The sequence below is a fragment of the Engystomops pustulosus genome, unplaced genomic scaffold (genome assembly GCF_040894005.1).
Source record: "Engystomops pustulosus unplaced genomic scaffold, aEngPut4.maternal MAT_SCAFFOLD_430, whole genome shotgun sequence".
NCBI lineage: Eukaryota > Metazoa > Chordata > Amphibia > Anura > Leptodactylidae > Engystomops > Engystomops pustulosus.
The window spans coordinates 9,620-22,500 of record NW_027285309.1 but is presented as its reverse complement, the minus strand read 5'-3'; positions in this window follow the sequence as shown (position 1 = coordinate 22,500).

Genomic DNA, 12,881 nt, shown 5'->3' with positions numbered 1-12,881 from the left:
GCAAGGGCGGCGAGTGATGCAGAGCATACATAGAGTGCCGTGCAGTGGCAGACATAAGCCGCGTAGAACGTAGGCGCGGAGCAGAGGCCGGAGGATGTCAGAGAGTGTGGCCGGCGAGGGGTGCACCTCTGCGGGCATGCCTCCGACGTCTAGCCCCCGTTGGTCACGGGGGTCAGCCAAGCACGCGCCGCCGGCCCCGCAGAGCTGGTTCTCGCCTGGAGTGCGAGCCTTGCCCCGTGCATGGACTTCCGAAGTGATGACGTCAGCGGGAGCAGCCGCTCGGCCGTATCCGGCGGCATGTCACTGTTCCCCGGCCAGACTTGGCGGCAAGTCCCGGGGACGAACAAGCCCATGGAAGTAGGGGCTCAGCGGGAGCAGCCAGTTGGCCTATCCGGCCACATGTCACTGTCCCCCGGCCAGACTTGGCGGCAAGTCCCGGGGAGGAACAAGCCCATGGAAGTAGGAGCTCCGACTTCCAAAGTGATGACGTCAGCGGGAGCAGCCGCTCGGCCGTATCCGGCGGCATGTCACTGTTCCCCGGCCAGACTTGGCGGCAAGTCCCGGGGACGAACAAGCCCATGGAAGTAGGGGCTCAGCGGGAGCAGCCAGTTGGCCTATCCGGCCACATGTCACTGTCCCCCGGCCAGACTTGGCGGCAAGTCCCGGGGAGGAAACAAGCCCCATGGAAGTAGGAGCTCCGACTTCCAAAGTGATGGACGTCAGCGGGAGCAGCCGCTCGGCCGTATCCGCGGCATGTCACTGTTCCCCGGCCAGACTGGCGGCAAGTCCCGGGGACGAACAAGCCCATGGAAGTAGGGGCTCAGCGGGAGCAGCCAGTTGGCCTATCCGGCCACATGTCACTGTCCCCCGGCCAGACTTGGCGGCAAGTCCCGGGGAGGAACAAGCCCATGGAAGTAGGAGCTCCGACTTCCAAAGTGATGACGTCAGCGGGAGCAGCCGCTCGGCCGTATCCGGCGGCATGTCACTGTTCCCCGGCCAGACTTGGCGGCAAGTCCCGGGGACGAACAAGCCCATGGAAGTAGGGGCTCAGCGGGAGCAGCCAGTTGGCCTATCCGGCCACATGTCACTGTCCCCCGGCCAGACTTGGCGGCAAGTCCCGGGGAGGAACAAGCCCATGGAAGTAGGAGCTCCTACTTCCAAAGCGATGACGTCAGCGGGAGCAGCCGCTCGGCCGTATCCGGCGGCATGTCACTGTTCCCCGGCCAGACTTGGCGGCAAGTCCCGGGGGACGAACAAGCCCATGGAAGTAGGGGCTCAGCGGGAGCAGCCAGTTGGCCTATCCGGCCACATGTCACTGTCCCCCGGCCAGACTTGGCGGCAAGTCCCGGGAGGAACAAGCCCATGGAAGTAGGAGCTCCTACTTCCAAAGCGATGACGTCAGCGGGAGAAGCCGCTCGGCCTATCCGGCCACATGTCACCGTCCCCCGGCCACACTTGGCTATAGGTCCCGGGGAGGAATAATGCCCATGGAAGTAGGAGCTCCTACTTCCAAAGGGGCAAGTCAGCGGGAGCAGCCACTTGGCCTATCGGCCAAGTTTCACTGTTCCCCGGCCACACTTGGCTGTAGGTCCCGGAGAGGAATAATGCCCATGGAAGTAAGAGCTCCTACCTCCAAAGGGGCAAGTCAGCGGGAGAAGCCACTTGGCCTATCCGGCCACATGTCACTGTCCCCCGGCCAAGCTTGGCTGTAGGTCCCGGGGAGGAATAATGCCCATGGAAGTAGGAGCTCCTACTTCCAAAGGGGCAAGTCAGCGGAGAAGCCACTAGTTCTATCCGGCCAAGAGTCACTGTTCCCCGGCCTTACTTGGCAGTAGGTCCCGGGGAGGAATAATGCCCATGGAAGTAGGAGCTCCTACTTCCAAAGGGGCAAGTCAGCGGGAGAAGCCACTTGGCCTATCCGGCCAAGAGTCACTGTTCCCCGGCCACTCTTGGCAGTAGGTCCCGGGGAGGAATAATGCCCATGGAAGTAGGAGCTCCTACTTCCAAAGGGGCAAGTCAGCGGGAGAAGCCACTAGTTCTATCCGGCCAAGAGTCACTGTTCCCCGGCTACACTTGGCAGTAGGTCCCGGGGAGGAATAATGCCCATGGAAGTAGGAGCTACTACCTCCAAAGGGTGAAGACACTTGGCTCTAAGTCCCCGAGAGGTATACTGCCCATGGGAGTAAGAGCTCCTACTTCCAAAGGGGCAAGTCAGCGGGAGAAGCCACTTGGCCTACCCGGCCAAGAGTCACTGTTCCCCGGCCACACTTGGCAGTAGGTCCCGGGGAGGAATAATGCCCATGGAAGTAGGAGCTCCTACTTCCAAAGGGGCAAGTCAGCGGGAGAAGCCACTTGGCCTACGCGGCCAAGAGTCACTGTTCCCCGGCCACACTTGGCAGTAGGTCCCGGGGAGGAATAATGCCCATGGAAGTAGGAGCTCCTACTTCCAAAGGGCAAGTCAGCGGGAGAAGCCACTTGGCCTATCCAACCACATGTCACTGTCCCCCGGCCACACTTGGCTGTAGGTCCCGGGGAGGAATAATGCCCATGGAAGTAGGAGCTCCTACTTCCAAAGGGGCAAGTCAGCGGAAGAAGCCACTAGTTCTATCCGGCCAAGAGTCACTGTTCCCCGGCCTTACTTGGCAGTAGGTCCCGGGAGGAATAATGCCCATGGAAGTAGGAGCTCCTACTTCCAAAGGGGCAAGTCAGCGGGAGAAGCCACTTGGCCTATCCGGCCAAGAGTCACTGTTCCCCGGCCACACTTGGCAATAGGTCCCGGGGAGGAATAATGCCCATGGAAGTAGGAGCTCCTACTTCCAAAGGGGCAAGTCAGCGGGAGAAGCCACTAGTTCTATCCGGCCAAGAGTCACTGTTCCCCGGCTACACTTGGCAGTAGGTCCCGGGGAGGAATAATGCCCATGGAAGTAGGAGCTACTACCTCCAAAGGGTGAAGACACTTGGCTCTAAGTCCCCGAGAGGTATACTGCCCATGGGAGTAAGAGCTCCTACTTCCAAAGGGGCAAGTCAGCGGGAGAAGCCACTTGGCCTACCCGGCCAAGAGTCACTGTTCCCCGGCCACACTTGGCAGTAGGTCCCGGGCCGGGGAGGAATAATGCCCATGGAAGTAGGAGCTCCTACTTCCAAAGGGGCAAGTCAGCGGGAGAAGCCACTTGGCCTACCCGGCCAAGAGTCACTGTTCCCCGGCCACACTTGGCAGTAGGTCCCAAGGAGGAATAATGCCCATGGAAGTAGGAGCTCCTACTTCCAAAGGGGCAAGTCAGCGGGAGAAGCCACTTGGCCTATCCGGCCACATGTCACTGTCCCCCGGCCACACTTGGCTGTAGGTCCCGGGGAGGAATAATGCCCATGGAAGTAGGAGCTCCTACTTCCAAAGGGCAAGTCAGCGGAAGAAGCCACTAGTTCTATCCGGCCAAGAGTCACTGTTCCCCGGCCTTACTTGGCAGTAGGTCCCGGGGAGGAATAATGCCCATGGAAGTAGGAGCTCCTACTTCCAAAGGGGCAAGTCAGCGGGAGAAGCCACTTGGCCTATCCGGCCAAGAGTCACTGTTCCCCGGCCACACTTGGCAATAGGTCCCGGGGAGGAATAATGCCCATGGAAGTAGGAGCTCCTACTTCCAAAGGGGCAAGTCAGCGGGAGAAGCCACTAGTTCTATCCGGCCAAGAGTCACTGTTCCCCGGCCACACTTGGCAGTAGGTCCCGGGAGGAATAATGCCCATGGAAGTAGGAGCTACCACCTCCAAAGGGTGAAGACACTTGGCTCTAAGTCCCCGAGAGGTATACTGCCCATGGGAGTAAGAGCTCCTACTTCCAAAGGGGCAAGTCAGCGGGAGAAGCCACTTGGCCTATCCGGCCAAGAGTCACTGTTCCCCGGCCACACTTGGCAGTAGGTCCCGGAGAGGATAGTGCCCATGGAAGTAGGAGCTCCTACTTCCAAAGGGGCAAGTCAGCGGGAGAAGCCACTTGGCCTACACGGCCAAGAGTCACTGTTCCCCGGCCACACTTGGCAGTAGGTCCCGGGGAGGAATAATGCCCATGGAAGTAGGAGCTACTACCTCCAAAGGGGCAAGTCAGCGGGAGAAGCCACTTGGCCTATCCGGCCAAGAGTCACTGTTCCCCGGCCACTCTTGGCAGTAGGTCCCGGGGAGGAATAATGCCCATGGAAGTAGGAGCTCCTACCTCCAAAGGGGCAAGTCAGCGGGAGAAGCCACTTGGCCTACCCGGCCAAGAGTCACTGTTCCCCGGCCACACTTGGCAGTAGGTCCCGGGGAGGAATAATGCCCATGGAAGTAGGAGCTCCTACTCCAAAGGGGCAAGTCAGCGGGAGAAGCCACTTGGCCTATCCGGCCAAGAGTCACTGTTCCCCGGCCACACTTGGCAGTAGGTCCCGGGGAGGAATAATGCCCATGGAAGTAAGAGCTCCTACTTCCAAAGGGGCAAGTCAGCGGGAGAAGCCACTTGGCCTATCCGGCCAAGAGTCACTGTTCCCCGGCCACACTTGGCAATAGGTCCCGGGGAGGAATAATGCCCATGGAAGTAGGAGCTCCTACTTCCAAAAGGGGCAAGTCAGCGGGAGAAGCCACTTGGCCTATCCGGCCAAGAGTCACTGTTCCCCGGCCACACTTGGCAGTAGGTCCCGGGGAGGAATAATGCCCATGGAAGTAGGAGCTCCTACTTCCAAAGGGGCAAGTCAGCGGGAGAAGCCACTTGGCCTATCCGGCCACATGTCACTGTCCCCCGGCCAAGCTTGGCTGTAGGTCCCGGGGAGGAATAATGCCCATGGAAGTAGGAGCTCCTACTTCCAAAGGGCAAGTCAGCGGAAGAAGCCACTAGTTCTATCCGGCCAAGAGTCACTGTTCCCCGGCCACACTTGGCAGTAGGTCCCGGGGAGGAATAATGCCCATGGAAGTAGGAGCTCCTACTTCCAAAGGGGCAAGTCAGCGGGAGAAGCCACTTGGCCTACCCAGGCAAGAGTCACTGTTCCCCGGCCACACTTGGCAGTAGGTCCCGGGGAGGAATAATGCCCATGGAAGTAGGAGCTCCTACTTCCAAAGGGGCAAGTCAGCGGGAGAAGCCACTTGGCCTATCCGGCCAAGAGTCACTGTTCCCCGGCCACACTTGGCAGTAGGTCCCGGGGAGGAATAATGACCATGGAAGTAAGAGCTCCTACTTCCAAAGGGGCAAGTCAGCGGGAGAAGCCACTTGGCCTATCCGGCCAAGAGTCACTGTTCCCCGGCCACACTTGGCAGTAGGTCCCGGGGAGGAATAATGCCCATGGAAGTAAGAGCTCCTACTTCCATAGGGGCAAGTCAGCGGGAGAAGCCACTTGGCCTATCCGGCCAAGAGTCACTGTTCCCCGGCTACACTTGGCAGTAGGTCCCGGGGAGGAATAATGACCATGGAAGTAAGAGCTCCTACTTCCAAAGGGGCAAGTCAGCGGGAGAAGCCACTTGGCCTATGCGGGCCAAGAGTCACTGTTCCCCGGCCACACTTGGCAGTAGGTCCCGGGGAGGAATAATGCCCATGGAAGTAAGAGCTCCTACTTCCAAAGGGGCAAGTCAGCGGGAGAAGCCACTTGGCCTATCCGGCCAAGAGTCACTGTTCCCCGGCTACACTTGGCAGTAGGTCCCGGGGAGGAATAATGACCATGGAAGTAAGAGCTCCTACTTCCAAAGGGGCAAGTCAGCGGAGAAGCCACTTGGCCTATGCGGCCAAGAGTCACTGTTCCCCGGCCACACTTGGCAGTAGGTCCCGGGGAGGAATAATGCCCATGGAAGTAAGAGCTCCTACTTCCAAAGGGGCAAGTCAGCGGGAGAAGCCACTTGGCCTATCCGGCAAAGAGTCACTGTTCCCCGGCTACACTTGGCAGTAGGTCCCGGGGAGGAATAATGACCATGGAAGTAAGAGCTCCTACTTCCAAAGGGGCAAGTCAGCGGGAGAAGCCACTTGGCCTATCCGGCCAAGAGTCACTGTTCCCCGGCCACACTTGGCAGTAGGTCCCGGGGAGGAATAATGCCCATGGAAGTAAGAGCTCCTACTTCCAAAGGGGCAAGTCAGCGGGAGAAGCCACTTGGCCTATCCGGCCAAGAGTCACTGTTCCCCGGCCACACTTGGCAGTAGGTCCCGGGGAGGAATAATGCCCATGGAAGTAGGAGCTCCTACTTCCAAAGGGGCAAGTCAGCGGGAGAAGCCACTTGGCCTACCCGGCCAAGAGTCACTGTTCCCCGGCCACACTTGGCAGTAGGTCCCGGGGAGGAATAATGCCCATGGAAGTAGGAGCTCCTACTTCCAAAGGGGCAAGTCAGCGGGAGAAGCCACTTGGCCTATCCGGCCAAGAGTCACTGTCCCCCGGCCACACTTGGCAGTAGGTCCCGGGGAGGAATAATGCCCATGGAAGTAGGAGCTCCTACTTCCAAAGGGGCAAGTCAGCGGGAGAAGCCACTTCGCCTACCCGGCCAAGTGTCACTGTCCCCCGGCCAGACTTGGCGGCAAGTCCCGGGGAGGAATAATGCCCATGGAAGTAGGAGCTCACTTGGCTCTAAGTCTTCGAGAGGTATAATGCCCATGGAAGTAAGAGCTCCTACTTCCAAAGGGGCAAGTCAGCGGGAGAAGCCACTTCGCCTACCCGGCCAAGTGTCACTGTCCCCCGGCAGACTTGGCGGCAAGTCCCGGGGAGGAATAATGCCCATGGAAGTAGGAGCTCCTACTTCCGAAGGGGCAAGTCAGCGGGAGAAGCCACTTCGCCTACCCGGCCAAGTGTCACTGTCCCCCGGCCAGACTTGGCGGCAAGTCCCGGGGAGGAATAATGCCCATGGAAGTAGGAGCTCACTTGGCTCTAAGTCTTCGAGAGGTATAATGCCCATGGAAGTAAGAGCTCCTACTTCCAAAGGGGCAAGTCAGCGGGAGAAGCCACTTCGCCTACCCGGCCAAGTGTCACTGTCCCCCGGCCAGACTTGGCGGCAAGTCCCGGGAGGAATAATGCCCATGGAAGTAGGAGCTCCTACTTCCAAAGGGGCAAGTCAGCGGGAGAAGCCACTTGGCCTATCCGGCCAAGAGTCACTGTTCCCCGGCCACACTTGGCAGGAGGTCCCGGGGAGGAATAATGCCCATGGAAGTAGGAGCTCCTACTTCCAAAGGGGCAAGTCAGCGGGAGAAGCCACTTGGCCTATCCGGCCAAGAGTCACTGTTCCCCGGCCACACTTGGCAGTAGGTCCCGGGGAGGAATAATGCCCATGGAAGTAGGAGCTCCTACTTCCAAAGGGCAAGTCAGCGGGAGAAGCCACTTGGCCTAACCGGCCAAGAGTCACTGTTCCCCGGCCACACTTGGCAGTAGGTCCCGGGGAGGAATAATGCCCATGGAAGTAGGAGCTCCTACTTCCAAAGGGGCAAGTCAGCGGGAGAAGCCACTTGGCCTATCCGGCCAAGAGTCACTGTTCCCCGGCCACACTTGGCAGTAGGTCCCGGGAGGAATAATGCCCATGGAAGTAGGAGCTCCTACACCCAAAGGGGCAAGTCAGCGGGAGAAGCCACTTGGCCTAACCGGCCAAGAGTCACTGTTCCCCGGCCACACTTGGCAGTAGGTCCCGGGGAGGAATAATGCCCATGGAAGTAGGAGCTCCTACTTCCAAAGGGGCAAGTCAGCGGGAGAAGCCACTTGGCCTATCCGGCCACATGTCACTGTTCCCCGGCCACACTTGGCAGTAGGTCCCGGGGAGGAATAATGCCCATGGAAGTAGGAGCTCCTACTTCCAAAGGGGCAAGTCAGCGGGAGAAGCCACTAGTTCTATCCGGCCAAGAGTCACTGTTCCCCGGCCACACTTGGCAGTAGGTCCCGGGGAGGAATAATGCCCATGGAAGTAGGAGCTCACTTGGCTCTAAGTCTTCGAGAGGTATAATGCCCATGGAAGTAAGAGCTCCTACTTCCAAAGGGGCAAGTCAGCGGGAGAAGCCACTTCGCCTACCCGGCCAAGTGTCACTGTCCCCCGGCCAGACTTGGCGGCAAGTCCCGGGGAGGAATAATGCCCATGGAAGTAGGAGCTCCTACTTCCAAAGGGGCAAGTCAGCGGGAGAAGCCACTTCGCCTACCCGGCCAAGTGTCACTGTCCCCCGGCCAGACTTGGCGGCAAGTCCCGGGGAGGAATAATGCCCATGGAAGTAGGAGCTCCTCCTTCCAAAGGGGCAAGTCAGCGGGAGAAGCCACTTCGCCTACCCGGCCCAAGTGTCACTGTCCCCCGGCCAGACTTGGCGGCAAGTCCCGGGGAGGAATAATGCCCATGGAAGTAGGAGCTCACTTGGCTCTAAGTCTTCGAGAGGTATAAATGCCCATGGAAGTAAGAGCTCCTACTTCCAAAGGGGCAAGTCAGCGGGAGAAGCCACTTCGCCTACCCGGCCAAGTGTCACTGTCCCCCGGCCAGACTTGGCGGCAAGTCCCGGGGAGGAATAATGCCCATGGAAGTAGGAGCTCCTACTTCCAAAGGGGCAAGTCAGCGGGAGAAGCCACTTCGCCTACCCGGCCAAGTGTCACTGTCCCCCGGCCAGACTTGGCGGCAAGTCCCGGGGAGGAATAATGCCCATGGAAGTAGGAGCTCCTCCTTCCAAAGGGGCAAGTCAGCGGGAGAAGCCACTTCGCCTACCCGGCCAAGTGTCACTGTCCCCCGGCCAGACTTGGCGGCAAGTCCCGGGAGGAATAATGCCCATGGAAGTAGGAGCTCCTACTTCCAAAGGGGCAAGTCAGCGGGAGAAGCCACTTCGCCTACCCGGCCAAGTGTCACTGTCCCCCGGCCAGACTTGGCGGCAAGTCCCGGGGAGGAATAATGCCCATGGAAGTAGGAGCTCCTACTTCCAAAGGGGCAAGTCAGCGGGAGAAGCCACTTCGCCTACCCGGCCAAGTGTCACTGTCCCCCGGCCAGACTTGGCGGCAAGTCCCGGGGAGGAATAATGCCCATGGAAGTAGGAGCTCCTACTTCCAAAGGGGCAAGTCAGCGGAGAAGCCACTTCGCCTACCCGGCCAAGTGTCACTGTCCCCGGCCAGACTTGGCGGCAAGTCCCGGGGAGGAATAATGCCCATGGAAGTAGGAGCTCACTTGGCTCTAAGTCTTCGAGAGGTATAATGCCCATGGAAGTAAGAGCTCCTACTTCCAAAGGGGCAAGTCAGCGGGAGAAGCCACTTCGCCTACCCGGCCAAGTGTCACTGTCCCCCGGCCAGACTTGGCGGCAAGTCCCGGGGAGGAATAATGCCCCATGGAGCTCGGGCAGACTAGAAGTAACCTCGTCTGCCCGCTGGAGGGCGCCCTTCCCGGAGCGGAGGGGACCCCCTTGGCCACAAAGTGCAAGCCGAGTTTGGAGCTCGAAACCCGGCCACGCTTGGTCGTAGGTCCCGGTGAGGAACATGGCCATGGAAGTCGGAGCTCAAACCTCCAAATTGACCTCAGCGGGAGCACTTGCTGAGGCTGCCCGGGCATGGGTTACTGTTCCCCGGGCACACTTGGTCGTAGGTCCAAGTGTGGAACGTGTCCATGGAAGTTGAAGTGAAGAGAACCGCGAAAGGGAGTTTTTGCGCGAAGCCGCGGCCGAGGAGGGCTCACCGATCCCGGCGTGATTTCTGCCAGGCCCGGTACCCAAACCGAACTCCGCATGGTGGCTGGATCCGCGACCCTGGAACCCTGGGCCGGGAGCCTAGGGGCGAGAGGGGCCCCATGGAGCTCGGGCAGACTAGAAGTACCCTCGTCTGCCCGCTGGAGGGCGCCCTTCCCGGAGCGGAGGGGACCCCCAAGCGACCAAGTGCAAGCCGAGTTTGGAGCTCGAAACTCGGCCACACTTGGTAGTATGTCCGGTGAGGAACATGCCCATGGAAGTAAGAGCTCAGCGGGAGCAGCCACTCAGGCTACCCGGGAATGTGTCACTGTCCCCCGGCCAAGACTTGGCGGCAGGTCCCGGGAGGAATAGTGCTCATGGAAGTAGCTCAGCGGGAGCAGCCACTCAGGCTACCCGGGAATGTGTCACTGTCCCCCGGCCAGACTTGGCGGCAGGTCCCGGGGAGGAATAGTGCTCATGGAAGTAGCTCAGCGGGAGCAGCCACTCAGGCTACCCGGGAATGTGTCACTGTCCCTCGGCCACACTTGGTCGTTGATTCCTGATGAGGAACATGCCCATGGCACTAAAGAGTGCAGCGGGAGCAGCCGCTCAGGCTACCCGGGAATGTGTCACTGTCCCCCGGCCAGACTTGCGCAGGTCCCGGGGAGGAATAGTGCCCATGGAAGTCGGAGCTCCAACCTCCAAGTTGACCTCAGCGGGAGCAGCCGCTGAGGCTACCCGGGCATGGGTGACTGTTCCCGGCCACACTTGGTCGGAGGTCCCGGTGTGGAACATGCCCATGGAAGTTGAAGGGAAGAGAACCGCGAAAGGGAGTTTGGAGGCTGAGCCGCGGCCGAGGAGGTCTCACCGATCCCGGCGTGATTCCAGCCAGGCCCGGTACCCTATACCGAACTCGACAGGGTGGCTGTATCCGGGACCCTGGAACCCTGGGCGGGGAGCCTAGGGGCGAGAGGGGCCCCATGGAGCTCGGGCAGACTAGAAGTACCCTCGTCTGCCCGCTGGAGGCGCCCTTCCCGGAGCGGAGGGGACCCCCCAAGCGACCAAGTGCAAGCCGAGTTTGGAGCTCGAAACCCGGCCACACTTGGTAGTTGGTCCCGGTGAGGAACATGCCCATGGAAGTAAGAGCTCAGCGGGAGCAGCCACTCAGGCTACCCGGCAATGTGTCACTGTCCCCCGGCCAAGACTTGGCGGCAAGTCCCGGGGAGGAATAGTGCCCATGGAAGTAGCTCAGCGGGAGCAGCTGCTGAGGCTACCCGGGAATGTGTCACTGTCCCCCGGCCAGACTTGGCGGCAGGTCCCGGGGAGGAATAGTGCTCATGGAAGTAGCTCAGCGGGAGCAGCTGCTGAGGCTACCCGGAATGTGTCACTGTCCCTGGGCCACACTTGGTCGTTGGTTCCTGATGAGGAACATGCCCATGGAAGTAAGAGTTCAGCGGGAGAAGCCGCTCAAGCTACCCGGGAATGTGTCACTGTCCCCCGGCCAGACTTGGCGGCAGGTCCCGGGGAGGAACAGTGCCCATGGAAGTCGGAGCTCCAACCTCCAAGTTGACCTCAGCGGGAGCACTTGCTGAGGCTACCCGGGCATGGGCGACTGTTCCCCGGCCACACTTGGTCGGAGGTCCCGGTGTGGAACATGCCCATGGAAGTTGAAGGGAAGAGAACCGCGAAAGGGAGTCTGGAGGCTGAGCCGCGGCCGAGGAGGTCTCACCGATCCCGGCGTGATTCCAGCCAGGCCCGGTACCCTATACCGAACTCGACAGGGTGGCTGTATCCGGGACCCTGGAACCCTGGGCGGGAGCCTAGGGGCGAGAGGGGCCCCATGGAGCTCGGGCAGACTAGAAGTACCCTCGTCTGCCCGCTGGAGGGCGCCCTTCCCGGAGCGGAGGGGACCCCCCAAGCGACCAAGTGCAAGCCGAGTTTGGAGCTCGAAACCCGGCCACACTTGGTAGTATGTCCCGGTGAGGAACATGCCCATGGAAGTAAGAGCTCAGCGGGAGCAGCCACTCAGGCTACCCGGGAATGTGTCACTGTCCCCCGGCCAAGACTTGGCGGCAAGTCCCGGGGAGGAATAGTTCCCATGGAAGTAGCTCAGCGGGAGCAGCTGCTGAGGCTACCCGGGAATGTGTCACTGTCCCCGGCCAGACTTGGCGGCAGGTCCCGGGGAGGAATAGTGCTCATGGAAGTAGCTCAGGCGGGAGCAGCTGCTGAGGCTACCCGGGAATGTGTCACTGTCCCTGGGCCACACTTGGTCGTTGGTTCCTGATGAGGAACATGCCCATGGAAGTAAGAGTTCAGCGGGAGAAGCCGCTCAAGCTACCCGGGAATGTGTCACTGTCCCCCGGCCAGACTTGGCGGCAGGTCCCGGGGAGGAACAGTGCCCATGGAAGTCGGAGCTCCAACCTCCAAGTTGACCTCAGCGGGAGCACTTGCTGAGGCTACCCGGGCATGGGCGACTGTTCCCCGGCCACACTTGGTCGGAGGTCCCGGTGTGGAACATGCCCATGGAAGTTGAAGGGAAGAGAACCGCGAAAGGGAGTTTGGAGGCTGAGCCGCGGCCGAGGAGGTCTCACCGATCCCGGCGTGATTCCAGCCAGGCCCGGTACCCTATACCGAACTCGACAGGGTGGCTGTATCCGGGACCCTGGAACCCTGGGCGGGGAGGCCTAGGGGCGAGAGGGGCCCCATGGAGCTCGGGCAGACTAGAAGTACCCTCGTCTGCCCGCTGGAGGGCGCCCTTCCCGGAGCGGAGGGGACCCCCCAAGCGACCAAGTGCAAGCCGAGTTTGGAGCTCGAAACCCGGCCACACTTGGTAGTTGGTCCCGGTGAGGAACATGCCCATGGAAGTAAGAGCTCAGCGGGAGCAGCCACTCAGGCTACCCGGCAATGTGTCACTGTCCCCCGGCCAAGACTTGGCGGCAAGTCCCGGGGAGGAATAGTGCCCATGGAAGTAGCTCAGCGGGAGCAGCTGCTGAGGCTACCCGGGAATGTGTCACTGTCCCCCGGCCAGACTTGGCGGCAGGTCCCGGGGAGGAATAGTGCTCATGGAAGTAGCTCAGCGGGAGCAGCTGCTGAGGCTACCCGGGAATGTGTCACTGTCCCTGGGCCACACTTGGTCGTTGGTTCCTGATGAGGAACATGCCCATGGAAGTAAGAGTTCAGCGGGAGAAGCCGCTCAAGCTACCCGGGAATGTGTCACTGTCCCCCGGCCAGACTTGGCGGCAGGTCCCGGGGAGGAACAGTGCCCATGGAAGTCGGAGCTCCAACCTCC